At 39.9% G+C, this 14,374-nt stretch overlaps 1 protein-coding gene across 3 annotated transcripts in view; it reads left to right on the forward strand.

Annotated features, from left to right (window-relative positions):
* FGF14 (fibroblast growth factor 14) overlaps positions 1–14,374 on the forward strand; it is a 624,162-nt gene that overhangs the window by 57,832 nt on the left and 551,956 nt on the right. The gene's annotated exons all lie outside the window — the stretch shown is intronic.

Raw genomic sequence — 14,374 nt, forward strand, 5'->3', positions numbered from 1 at the left:
TCTGCCTTGAGAAGCAATGTGTATGAATCCAGATGGGCCTGGGCCCTATGTTCCACTATGATTTACTAAGGTATATGACCCTGGGTAGGTTACTTATCTTTTCTGAATTTCTGTTATGTAGTTATATCATGTAATAAATTTTAATAGCTATATAGTTTATAGAGCATATAGCATTTCATTTTATGGCTATGTCAACTTATGGCATCTTTAGATTGTCTCCCCATCCTACGATTTAACTTTTGAACTCTAAAGCTGGATTTCATCTTTTTATATTTGTTAAACTTTATCTTGTTGATATCGACCCAATATTTCAGGCTTTGGGATAATTTAAAAATACTTTTCAATATTTATCTCTTGAATCTATGTGTCATATACAAATTTAATAATCAGACATTTAATCCAATTTACAGATAAAAGCGTTGAACATAGTAAATGTAATAGAGAACTACATGCTTTATCATTGTTATCATTGCAGTAGCACACCCTCGCTGCATTGTCCTGGGGATGTTTTCTTTAAAAAAAAATTTTTTTTAAAGTTTACCAGTTTTGAGAGACAGAGCAGAGCACGAGTGGGGGAGGGGCAGTGAGAGAGGGAGACACAGAATCCCAAGCGGGCTCCATGCTGTGAGCTGTCAGCACAAGAGCCCGACGCGGGGCTCGAACTCACAGACCATGAGATCATGACCTGAGCTGAAGTTGTATGCTTAACCAACTGAGCCACCCAGGTGCTTCTGTCTTGGGGATGTTAATCCACTAACCAACAGATTTGGTTAAGGTTACTGAGTGTTGAATCAATCCAACTGATTGATATATTTTTATTTATTTTTTTAAGTTTATTTATTTTGAGAGAGAGAGAGAGGGAGAGAGCGAGCAGGGGAGGGGCAAAGAGAGAGGGAGAGAGAGAAGCCCATGCAGGCTCCACACTGTCAGCACAGAGCCCAACATGGGGCTCAATCCCATGAACTGCAAGATCAGGACCTGAGCCAAAACCAAGAGCAGGAGGCTCAACCAACTGAGCCACTCAGGCACCTCTGGTATATTCTTGATCAGTCTCTTTTCTCTGGTCCCAAGCAAGGGCAAGAGAAATCCTGCCAGAAGCCCTGATGGAATTAGAAAACAGTTGACCTTTGAACAGTGCAGACGTTAGGGGCACCAACCACTGCCCCATCCAAAATCTGAGCATAGCTTTTGACTTCCTCAAAAGTTAACTACAAATAGCCTACTGTTGACTGGAAGGAAGGCTTACTGATAAGGGAAACAGCCAATTACCACATATTTTGTATGTTATATGTATTATATTCTTATAAGAAAGTGAGCTGGAGAAAGGAAAATGTAACTAAGGAAATCATAAGAGAAAATACATTGTATAGTACTGTTCTGTCTTTATTGAAAAAAACACCTGCATGTAGGTGGACCTACACAGTTCAAACCCGTGTTGTTCAAGGGTCAGCTATATATTATCTTTGTGGCTTTCTCAGTATGTCCAGTAAGAGTTTCATAAAAGTAGATAAAGTTAGATTAGTCTGATGAATTTCCAGTGGCCTCATACTGGCTCCTTGAAATTTTGACATTTTTATTAATAATATAGAAGCTATGGATCGGTGATTAAAAACATTAATTTCCTCTGGAAAAGGAAAATCTATAGCAAAAATCCATACCAACATAAAAATATGAGAGATCCATTGCAGCCTTTTTGTTTAGAAAGGGATGGGGGGTTGAGGGAAGGTACGCTTTGGAAGGAGAAAGGAAAGAAAGGAGAAAAAAGATAGGTTGGAGGATGGGGAGAGTTTTTATTTGCTTCATTATTTTTCCCTGGGGACAGCACTGTATCTCAAAAACTGTAGGAAAGGACATGCCATGGTAGTGCCATGTTCAATAAAGTCATTATAGAACTAGATGCTCATAATGAATGCTGCCCACACATCTTATAAATTGTATGTGTTTACTATTTCATGTTTACCTGGGGTGGTTCACTCTATGCATAATAATTATTATTAGAATAACATAAGACTTTTAAATAATATTGTGGTTATGCTCTCACTCATTATCATTTTTAGTTCTTTAATAGACCTCAGTGAGTTCATAGGGTACCTCTCAAAAGGGAAAAGAGGCATAGAAAGGCTGATTTTTCCCCAGAGGTTCAGAGCGTGCTATTAGTGGAATTAAGACCATAAACCAGAGGTTATATTAGCAGGATCCTCACCTGGAATTTAGTAGAAGTTCCTCACCTTCTATTCTGGGAGAGTGAGCCAGGCCCAAGTAGCTGGTTCTAGAACATCCAGGATCCAGTTCCCACCTACTTCCATAGCCTCCTTTTCCCACTACTCTCTGTACTTTAGCTCATGTTCAGGAACACTAAGCTGCCAGTAGTTTTCCCCATGCCAATGCTGCTCCATGCCTGTGTGTATATGTCCATACAAGTAAATGTCTGTGTATGTCCATCCAAGTAAAGAGACCTTCACACCTTTCTTTACCTGGAAGATTCTTACCTGTATCAAACTCTTCCAGGAAGCCCTCTTTGAACCTCTAGATAGGGCTTATACATGGTTGTCCTAGCACTTTGGCATCGCAAGGCACTTGATGTTCCAATTCTCTCTTTCTGTGCCTCTCCCCTGCTATAAATTCTCTGTACACCCAGGATGTTACCCGGAGTGAGGGCTCCCATATTGTTTAAGTGGGCTAAACTGACAGGTTGTCTGTACCAAACAGGAGGTGAGGGTCAGTCTAAGTCAACGGACAAATAAACACTTTTAGAGCATATTCTCTTTAGAAAGAAATTTGGTTTGATTTTTGAAAATACAATTTTCCAAAGATTACTTTAGCAATAGCCACTGTTTGTGCTGTTATACATCTAATGAGCACTTTGCCCAGGTGGGCAAACATGAGTATTTTTTATCCAGAAGCAACATGGGTTACAATTTCAATGGCTAATGGGTTTAGTAAGGTTCTTTGAGGAAGCAGTTCTGTTTGAATTCAGAAAACTTAAGAGGTTGGAGGAATCTACCAGAAATCGTAGCATTTTGACAATATCTATCTTTTAAAACATTCTGACATCCAAGTGACTTGATTAATTTAGATTTTAGTAGGTATGAGGGAGTTTAAAAATATTATACCCACAGGATAATTTATTCATGGAAGATCATTTTATGAGTGATGAATTTCATTCCTTCTTTTCTGGTAGAAATAGAAAAAATGTGGATTGCAGCTGCTAACTTAATAATTTTACTGATAACTAAGAATGGAACAGATCTTGCTGTGAATTATATAATCAGCTTAAAAAGCACTCCATATTCTTTCTGTGACAGAGTATGAAAAACACAAGGCAGAGAATATGGTTATTTGAATTTTTCCCTGCAAAAGCTTAACCACGTTGTATTCAGTAGTATAGTCAGAGAAAGATTGGGTTAGAATGATCAAAACAGCTGCTCACAGAATGTATCTTAATGTCAGTCTTGCGTGGCTTTTCTTTTTCCAGCTAAGGAAATATAACAGGATATTAAAAAACATATTAACCTACCAAATATGTTTAGATTTTGCTACGCTTCTAAAAGAGGCAATATGAGAATATGAGAGCTATGTTTAGCCAAAGGTTTGACCCATAGAATGTGTAGAAAGGGGTCACTTAAATTTGGTTTGAAAGCCACCACTTTTGCATTTGACTGTCTCTAATATCACACTCTTCCAGTCCATTCACCATACAGCTGGTACAGTTATCTTTCTAAAGGCAAATCTGATTATGTGATTCATCTGTTTAAAGCCCATTAGTAGTGAAATCTAGACATCTTAGCCTGGTAGGATATGTCCTCCCTAAAAAGATCTTGTAATAACTGCCCTTAAAATCCATGCTTGAGCTCTAAGGAGCCCTTCCCGGTGCCCAGAACCCCTCAGCCATTGGCTACTTATTATTATTATGCAACCATCCCTGCAGCCTGGAAGGCCTGGTCTCTGTGCAGCCCCCAGGGGAATTGACCAGTGCCTCCTTTGCAACCATAATCTACCTCTACAGCACTGTTCCTCCAAGCTACTCCTAATCTTTTTGTGTGTGCAATAACCCTTCCTCCTTAGACTCTAAGCGCTTATTATCTCTGCATGGCACCTGGTTGAATAGATTTATTAATGGATTCGCTGATACCTGGGAGACAAATTGAACATACCTACTCTTAAAAACAGTATCCTTCATGGAAGTTTTGCCAACAATTGTGACGTAAATGTCCTCCAGCTTGGGATGTTTTCCTGAGCTTTTATTTATTACACTTACTGATTTTGTTTTAATGTTGTAGCTGAAAACACTGGAGAGCTGTAGCTTTGGTTTCTAATTTCAATTCTTACTCAAATACTTACATTCTTGCAGAAGAAAATACTTTAGGCTAAGAAAACCAAGGTGGTCAGCAAAATTCTCAATTTTGACCTTATTTTCCCCCCATGAAATGTGTCCTCTGTTAACCTTAAAAAAAACCTGCTAGTTATTTTACCAGCAAAAATGGGTTTATTCAGGAATAAAAGAGAAGTTCAATCCAGAACAAATAAGCTGTGGCAAATGGTAGGTGAGTCTGGAGAACAAAAGTTGGGAAGGCTGTTAGAAATTAAAAGCCTATTGGAGTAAACTGGGAGTTTGAAATACAGTGGCCTGTCATTGGCTGAGCTATGGTGGGGTGGGGATAAGGAAACCATTTCTTCCTTCCACTGGGATAGTATAGTAGTATCCACATGCAAGGTCAAGTTTCTGTAAGATCAAATCCATCCCTTCCTGGTGGGTCTGCAATTGACTAAGAGTCGTGGGGGCACGAGGGGGGGCTCTCCCCCTGCTCTAGCCTCCGACTCCATTTTAATGAGGTTTCCCCTTATTAATTTTCACACTTCCAAAATGTGCCCATTCACCCATTTTGTCCTCCACTGGTGTTTTGGGATGGGTTTAGGATTTGGGGGAGATGAAATATGATAGGAAAGGTATCACCATTTTTAGCTAGATTCCTAACGATTTACAGTGCTTCAGTGTTATTTTGTTCCTTGAGCTGTCACTAATCTTGATTACGGGATGATTGTTGTGTCTGAGTTACTTCAATGACAAAGTCATAGATTAGCATGTTAGGTATCATGTATAGTTATAGAATCAGTCATTGCTATTGTCTACAGGCTTAAGAATGGATACCATCCCTGGGCATAAATAGAATCTTAAAGTGTTGAGTTAATTTTGCTTATCTTCCTTTTATTTATTCATTATTATTATTTTTTTAATGTTTATTTTTGAGAGAGAATGAGCTGGGGAGGAGCAGAGGGGGGTGGGGGGTGAGGTGGACAGAAGATCCAAAGCGGACTCTGGGCTGACAGCAGAGAACCTGATGCGGGGCTCAGACTCACAAACCGAGATCATGACCTGAGCTGAAGTCAAGACGCTTAACTGACGGAGCCACGCAGGTGCCCCATCTCCCTTTTATTTTTAAAGTTGAGAAAGCTGAAGTCCAGAATCTTAAGTCACTTATCTAGGATTTCATGGCAAAGCCAGAGAAACACTGAGTCCCATGCAAAGCATTTCCAAATGACTCCCCTTCCTTTTGTATTTGAAGATCTTCCCTTGGCACCACAGGGCAGGGACTATTCAGGAGGTTCCAGCTTGGAGCTGGGAGTTACACTGCAGCTTGCTCTCCGTTGATTTTTTTATTGTCCCCTGTACAACAGTGCCACATGAGTAATTAGGCCTCAATCAACTAAGAGATTGAAGCACAAAACTGCCTTATTAAGTTCTGGCTTTGGGGCACCTCGGTGGCTCAGTCAGTTAAGCATCCGACTCTTGATTTAGTTTAGGCTCAGGTCATGATCTCATGATTTGTGGGTTCAAGCCCTGTGTTGGGCTCTGTGCTGACAGCATGGAGTCTGCTTGAGATTCTCTCTCTCTCTCTCTCTCTCTCTCTCTCTCTCTCTGTCTCCTCATTTCTCTCCGCTCCTCCCCCATGTGCTCATGTTCTCTCTCTCTCTCTAAATAAATACATAAAATATGTAAAAAATAAAATATATAAAAAAATAAACTTAAAAAAAAGTTCTAGCTTTATCAAAGTGTCTATACACTTTAAGGGGATGACTTAAAAGTGTCCCAAATGCTGTTTTCCTACATCAATTACCAGAAACTTCCGTGAGTGAGTGAAATCTGTAATTACTTCTGTTGGCAGGTGTGCCTGTTGTGTCCCCCTATGGCTTTTGAGACTCCATATTGAGCAGGGTCAGCGTGGGTAGCAACATGGAGCTACAGATAGGTTCACAACAGACCAGGGAGGGAAAACAACCTCAGAGACAGATGCAAATAGTCCTGGGAGTTCTCTCCAAATATATCTCCACACCAATCTCTGCCTGGCACCTAGCTGGCATTCTTCTTCAATAGGTCAACTATTGTTGCTAGGTGGCTTTAATCATTTTGCAATTTCAAGTAAAAAAAAAAAAGTAATACAGTAGCTTTGTGTCAGCTTCCTGCCTTTTATTCATAGCTGGAAGGACATAAAACGTTCTTGAAAAATGCCCAGCCTTGGAAAACCTTGCAGGAAGGTAGTCCTTTCAATCATGAAAGTATTTCAAATAGCAGCTTTGTCAGCCTTCTTGCTATGAGCGGACAATGGATAGGGTTGGGGGAGGGGAAAAGAACAGCCTTTAATTATACTTCCAGAACACTTCAAGGGAAGGAACTATACATTTTTCTTTTATCTATCTATCTATCTATCTATCTATCTATCTATCTAAGGAACTATACATTTTTGTTTTATCTATCTATCTATCTATCTATCTATCCATCCATCCATCCATCCTTGAGAGACACAGAGTATGAGTGGGGGAAGGTCAGAGAGCAAGGGAGACACAGAATCCCAAGCAGGCTCCAGGCTCTGAGCTGTCAGCACAGAGCCCCATGTGGGGCTGGAACCTAAAAACTGCGAGATCATGACCTGACTGAAGTCGGACGCTTAACTGACTGAGCCACCCAGGCACCCCAAGAATTATCTTCTTTGTTCTTCTCTAGTCTCCTATAAAAAATTCTCTGTAAAGCTATCTACTTTTTGGGGGGGGGTTACTTTCCATCCTACTTCTGTGCGACCCAACCCTTCAAGTACCTCTCTAGCTGTCCTAATATTGGCCCCTTCAGGGCACCCCAGACCTCCTGACAGGCCAGACCCCCTGACATACCATTTCTCCTTGTTCAGTACTCAGCTCCTTAAAAGTGTGGTACACGCTTGCCACCATCCCTCCCAGTGACCTGTTAATTCTGCTAAGTTTGGCTGAAACTCATTGAGGATGAATATCTGAGCTCTTTCAAAGGGAAAAAGAATACTCCCTGGCAAGGGGGTTTCTAATATTTGCTTATTGTAGGGATATAACTGAGAAGTGGTTTCTCTAATTATGATGATTTGGATTTGACAATTGTCACAGACAAAAGTCTTCTTTCTCTCCAGGCTTGAGGAACCCTTCTCTTCCCCTTTACTTTTCTTAATTTTGCCTCTTACATTCAGCCCCCACAGCACCTCCTCCATGAAGGTTATTCTACTTTACTCCTGTTTCCCTTGATGCTTGTTTAATTTTCTTACTACATTTACAGGAGGCAACTTGGTAGCACATGTTTTACCTTAAAAAAAATCTCAGCATCTATGGGGCGCCTGGGTGGCTCAGTCGGTTAAGTGTCAGACTCTTGATTTTGGCCCAGGTCACCATCTCAAGGTTTGTGAGATGAATCCCCGAGTTGGGCTGTGTGCTGACAGTTTGGGGCCTGCCTGGGAGTCTCTCTCTGCCCCTCCCCCTCTGGTGCTCTCCCTCAAAATAAATAAACATTAAAAAAATACTTAACATCTAATTCAGGGCTGGGCACACAGTAGGTAATTAATAAATACTCAATTGACTAAACTATTACAGACATATGAGGGACTCTAACTCTTTTGACTAAATCTGATTGTCATTTTATTAAGGACTCTGAATGCCCACAATAGGACATTCATCATGCTAATTTACTTGACTACCTTTTCTTCCCACAGGAGATTTAGCTATTACAATAAGAGGCCCTTTGCATCTTTATGACTGCCTTTTTGATCCATATATTGATTTTAAGGTTTGTTTGTTGGACACATCACTATATTCCTTACCGTATAAAGAAGACCATCCTCATTGTGAGTTACTGTTTCAGAATCAGGAAACATGATGGATAGACAAAAGGACTGACTAGGTAACAGAGCGTCTCTGAAAGATATTGTGGGAAGCATAACAAAAATTCAGGGTAAAAGGCTTGCATATTTTGTCGACCTTTTAGAACTCATTAACATTCATCTTTGGAGTGTGTATGTGTGTGTGTGTGTGTGTGTGTGTGTGTGTGTGTTTGCACTGAGACCAGGCTTGCTAATAATCCTACATGTAACTAGAAGCAGAAGCAAGGTTAAAACTACTACCGTGATGCTTTCCTCTTTGGTTTCTCTCTTTCTCTCAAAAAACTTTTTCGTATGAAGTACAATTGCTTTTAATTCCAAATTACATGACTCCCTCAAGGGATTTGTCAAAATGACAACAATAACAAGAAAAGGTTGGGCTGGGGGCAATTTGAATATAAAAACAGTAAAAATCCGAAAGCAATTCAGAGCCATGCCTCTGTGGGTAGAATTGCAAACAAACTGAATTTGGTTGAATTTTTGCGTGATTACCAGGATCTAAAGATGCTCACTCTTGTTCTGTCACATATTTTCTTAAAGTAAACTGGTCAAAGTGCCTGTGAAATTCTATTAAGCTTTTATCCAAATCTAAGTAGACAACCTCCTTGTTTAGTGAGCCTTTTACCTCAAATTTGAGGTTGCCTTCTACCAAACTAGTAAAAATGGAACACGACTCGTGCTAGACACTCAACACCCTTCACGTGGTGTGTTTTTTTTATTCTTTTTTACTATGAGTTATGTAGTCCATGTTATCATGCCGGAAGCTTCCTTAACCTTTTTTATGTTATGATAGGGACCCTCTATCTTTGGGATCTCATACCACTCCTTACAATGGTGACTCCTTGAGAAATGAAAAATGTGTGACCGTGTGTGTCTTTATTTTACCCTTATGCTGGGCTGATAATTTTGCCATCATGAATTACCAGGTCCAGACTTTTAGGATGAAAATTATTTTTCATTAGAAATTTGAAGGCATCACTCCATTATCTTCTAGCTTCCAAAGTTAATGTTGAGAATATGATGTCAATTTTCCTAATTCTTTGTATGGGGACTTATTTCTTGTTCTACCTCCTGGAATTTTTAAGTATATGGTGTGGATCTTCATTGGTTTTTCGACACATTTTCAAGGACTTTTCAATTTGGAGACTCACATCATTCAGTTCTGAGAACTGTTTTTTAAAATAGTATTTCTTTGATAATTTCCAGATAGACTGCTATTTGGTCTTTTTTACTAAAACTCCTGTTAGTCAGTGTTTTTAAGTTTATTTATTTATTTTGTGAGAAAGAGAGGGAGAGTGAGAGTGAGAGTACTGGGGAGGGGCAGAGAGAGAAAGGGAGAGAAAGAATCCCAAGCAGGCTCTGTGCTGTCAGTGCAGAGCCTGACACGGGCTCCACCCCACAAACCGTGAGATCATGACCTGAGCGGAAAGAAAGTCTGTTGCTTAACTGACTGAGCCACCCAGGCACCCCCCTATTAGTCAGGTTTTGGACCATGGATTTTCTAAATTACCCATCTCTTTTTTTGTTTGTTTATAAGCCCTTTCTTTGTCTTTTTGTACCTTTTTGGGACAAATTTCCTTGTTTTCAATCTTCTTATTCCCTTATTTGATTAAAAAAATTTACTTTCATATTTTTGATTGTAAAGAACTCTGTTTTATTCTTTTATGATTTTTCTTTTATGACACTTTGTTCTTAATTCATGGATCAATAATGTCTTATATCTACAATGATATCAGTGATCGATTGTTTGAAATGTTCATTTTTGTTACCTTTTTTTAACCCTCAATTTTATTCTTTCTCAGTTGGAGACTTCTCAAATGCTTGGTAATTCTTGCTTGTCCCCTCATGTTCGTGCTTCAACACTGATGAGAAGCTTTGTGGGAAAAGTGGGTTTGTTGATTGCCCAGCTTTTCTGTGACCAGCCACGTTATTCTTGGCTAGGAACCAAGTCACTATGTGCACATCTTTTCCTCATTTCTTTAGAGCAGGATCCTCCAGTCTCCCTTCAAGGAAGCATAAACCTGGCTGTTGACGTCACAGAGCTGGCAGGAGGAAAGCATGGATGTCTCAGTGTTTTCTCACTCCCACCTTCTGCGGTCCCCGATGTCCTGGAGTCCTGAGATTCTCAGACTACATTTTTCCATAGAATGTTTCTCAACACTCCTGTGGGAATGAGGGATGGGTAATCATTGAATAGGTTGGTTTGGAGGTTGGGATACAGAAGAATAAATATTCCTTATAGAGACTTTCAAAATATCCCCCCGTTTTCAACCTTCTTACTCCAGTATATAATTTCCTTACATTCTATCTGGTGCTTCCAACTGCTGAGCTTTTTCTAGGCTCTGCAGGGGAAACTGGAGCCCATAGGTGCCCTCCTTTAGTAGTATTTGGGTTTCACTTTCCTCTTCTATGAAGATTTTTGGCTGCATCTCATTCCTTTTTGGGAATAAGGTTTGGGGTATGTCTACTGAAACTATTTGACCTTAAAAAAAGATTGTTCTTACTGAGAAGCCTTATGGTTATATATGGAATAGATCGGTGTATAGGTTATAGATACCTCAACTAGAAGTAATTTAGAAAATCTATGAGGTTCAAGGTGTCTGGTTGGCTCAGTTGGTTGAGTATCTGACTATTGATTTTAGCTCAGGTCATGATCCCAGGGTTGTGGGATCAAGCCCCATGTTGGGCTTCACACTGAGCATGGAGGCTGTGTGGGATTCTTTCTCTCCTGTACATTCTCTCTCCCTCTCTCTCTCTCTCTTTCTCTTTCTCTCTCTCTCTCTCTCCCTCTCTCTCTCCAAAACAAAACAAAACAGAACAAAATCCATGAGGTTCAAAATCCGACCAATTGGAGTTTCAGCAGGGAGGATTAAACAAAAAAGTCTGTATGGAAATTATCACAGGATAATGAAATGAAGGTCAGCATTATGGTGCTTTAGTGTATTTATGATGGAGTTGTTCTCTGTGTCTCCTGTATCTTCAGAGATAGGGCTATGTAAACAGGCAACCTAACTGGAAACACAGATATATACACTGAGAGATGTACACTATTCACATGTCATGATGAATGCTTTTTCTGTAGTGAGTTATATAGGAAGACCCCTGAAGGAATGGGATCATGATGGGCATAGATGGGAAAGTAGGTGGCGGTGGGGGGGCATGTGATGATGGCTCTAACACTGTGGTTTCTAGCTAGACAGGGTGCTGCCTGGTGGCTCCAGGTGTCAGTGTGGGTGAAAAATGGTGCTTTCTTGGGGATGGAGGGGTGCCACCAACACGATTCCCAAAATGGCCCCAGATCCCAGAAGTGTGCTTGTTGTCATACTGGGCTATTGTGAAAAATCTAGGACATCCTTCCCATGATCAGCCCAAAGATAATTTAAAAAGCAAAACACATTTTAGGGTACAAAAAAGCAAACTTCAAAATATGTTTGAAAGAGAAATTATTTCCAGTAGAGTTTACAAATACTGTGCATGACATATGAAGTTAGAATTCTGATCACAAAAACCTTATACAAATGCATTCTTTCATCCCAACTTAATCTGTAGTGATTGGCAGTTCTTCGTAACAGATCATGAATCTTCATGCAACAGGGTGATGTTAGAGGCGAGAGAGAACATCCTGTTTGGTTTTATTTCACTGAGTAGAGCTACGTGACGTTGCTATTTCCAAAGAGTGGCCATCTTCTGCGTGCTTTGTTGCAGACAGCCTTTCTGGCTGCAGTGATTTAGGGGCATCTGAGAGCTGAGTTTGAAAGTGCACTAATACACCATCAGGCAAGCGCCGAACATGACATCTTCTGAGGCTGGTTTCATTTTGTAGGTTGTGTGCAAGGTGAATTTCAATTGATTCGCCGGATCTACCTGCCTATGTATGTATCTAGAAGATAGGACTAAGCCAGAAATGCTTGAATCAACTTAACACTTGTTCAGGCAAATCAACTTAAAGATAATTGTGCCAGTTCAAATCTGTGACTTGATTGGACTGGACTGCTGAGGGAGAAGCTGAGTGGGTGCACTGCGCAGGCTGGGTCTTCTGGTTTACCTCAGGTGGCTCATTAGCAGGGCTGGAGCACACCCCTTTCGACATCATCTTTCTGTGTGTGTTTGGAGAGGCTGGGACCTGAACAGATGGCCTCGATGTGGGCTCCCATGACTACCAGGCATGCCAAGCAGGCAGATGAGTGATCTGGCTTGTTCCTTCTCTTTTAAATTGCTGTCAGCCAGGGAAAAGTGGTGAAAATAAATCAATGGCTCCCTCCTCCAGACCCAGCGTGTACCTTTCAGTCATCAAAATAAGAAACATCCTGTGGTGGCTGTTGGGTGATTTCTCTGATAGGAAGAGCCCTTCACACACTGGAGATTAACATAACAAATGGCCAAATTGTGTCTCAGAAAGGACATTTTTTTTTTGTCAGGGACCAAATGTTGGCACTGAATGGACAACAGCAGGTTTGGAGGGAGCATTGTTTATTCACTCCCAGACTCTTTGTGTCCTTTGTGACTGGGTTCAGTATTTTTGGTAACTGGTTGGTAACTGTTTACATCTCCCATCATTAGAACACAGGAAATCATCAACAGGAATCATGCTGAATATCTCTGGCAGTGCCTTTGTGTTCCTACTGTACTAAGGCCTTTTCTTGTGTAACTTCCATCTTTCTGATTCTCATTGAGTTCAAAGGAAACTGTATAGCAAGGGACTCAGTTTAAGGCCAACGATGTAAACTTCAGTTCCTGTGTAATCTTCAAATATTAACAAATTGACCCTGAGCCTGGCAACTTTTTAGAATCGCACATCAAAAAGTTGGTCCTGGATCAGGACAGTGTGGGATCTTTCATTTTTTAAACTTTGAGAATCATTGCATGATTAAATGCTAATCATTGATATATTAACAAGTTGACCCTGAACTAGACAGTTTCTAAGGCTTAGTTTCCCTTCATTTGGAATAAAGACCCACCTACCTTGTTTACGAATCTATGCCTCATATTCTCACAGATGCAAATTGATTTTCTAGCTATAAATCATGGACCTTGATGTGTTTTCAAACAATAAACATTTCACATATGCGAGAGCCATGTTGGGTTAAGGTAGAAGGGAAGTTTAACTTTTTGGAATGAATCTGATATATATATGGCTTCTCAAATTTGAAAGCTTCATATGGCCCGTGGGTGGCATGTTGGATATCCCAAGACTTACTTAGTGCAGTATGATAATCTAGTTCCTAAATTTTACATAGCTTGACACATAGAACTGGTAATGTTTCTAGAAATACCATAAATAGAAATATCTTCATAAGACCTTTGTGTTGTAATCTGCTTTAAGTTGTCTCACTATTTAGCTAGAAGCATTATGGGACAGTCAGGTCAGAGATTTCAAAGTGGGTCTTCTGGCCTCATTTCTGATTTGGTTATAACTGAGTTGTTTCTTGAGAAATATCACTTATAATGTCTCTTCACTAATGCTTAAAATATATATGCAAAGTAAAACTGTCTAACTTGGGAGGCTTTGGGGGGGTTCTTTATAAAAGGTAAGGAGCTTATATGTAAAAATTATTATTAATGACTGAAATACTTAGAACTGTCAAGTAGGATGGCAACATTTCTACCAGTGCTCGAGAAGAGACAGGTCTGCTGTGAGTTAGTCATCATCTGTGGATGATGTATTTGAGGACATGATGCACAGCAGTTGAATTTATAAAAAAAAATGTTGGTAAAGCTCTTTTGGAGAAGTCGTGGATTGCAGCCTTAAATTCTGGGAAAATGGAATTTTCCCTTAGCTTTACAAATGTGGCAGAAGGGATCCTCACTGTTTTGCATTTTTGGACTCTCATTAATGCCACATACACACACACACACACACACACACACACACACACACACACACATACACAAGTGAATAAAATCTGTGATAATTAAAAATGTTACCTCAGATTTAAGACACATTTAAAAAATATTAGCATACAATGGCATCTCAAAATAATGGTTGTTTCACTTCTGCTTCACATATGCATTTTCTTTGGGGTAATGGGCTCTTTTTTCAAATATTTATTTTTTTCTTTTCCTTTTTCTTTTTAAGTATTGTATTTTTAAGTAATCTCTACACCCAATGTGGGGCTTGAACTTACAATCCTGATATCCAGAGTCACATGCTCTTCCAAATGAGCCAGCCAGGTGTCCCTATTTATTTTCTATTTATGGAAATAGAA

This window comes from Panthera onca, chromosome A1 (assembly GCF_046562875.1).
Source record: "Panthera onca isolate mPanOnc1 chromosome A1, mPanOnc1 haplotype 2, whole genome shotgun sequence".
NCBI classification, from domain to species: Eukaryota; Metazoa; Chordata; class Mammalia; order Carnivora; family Felidae; genus Panthera; species Panthera onca.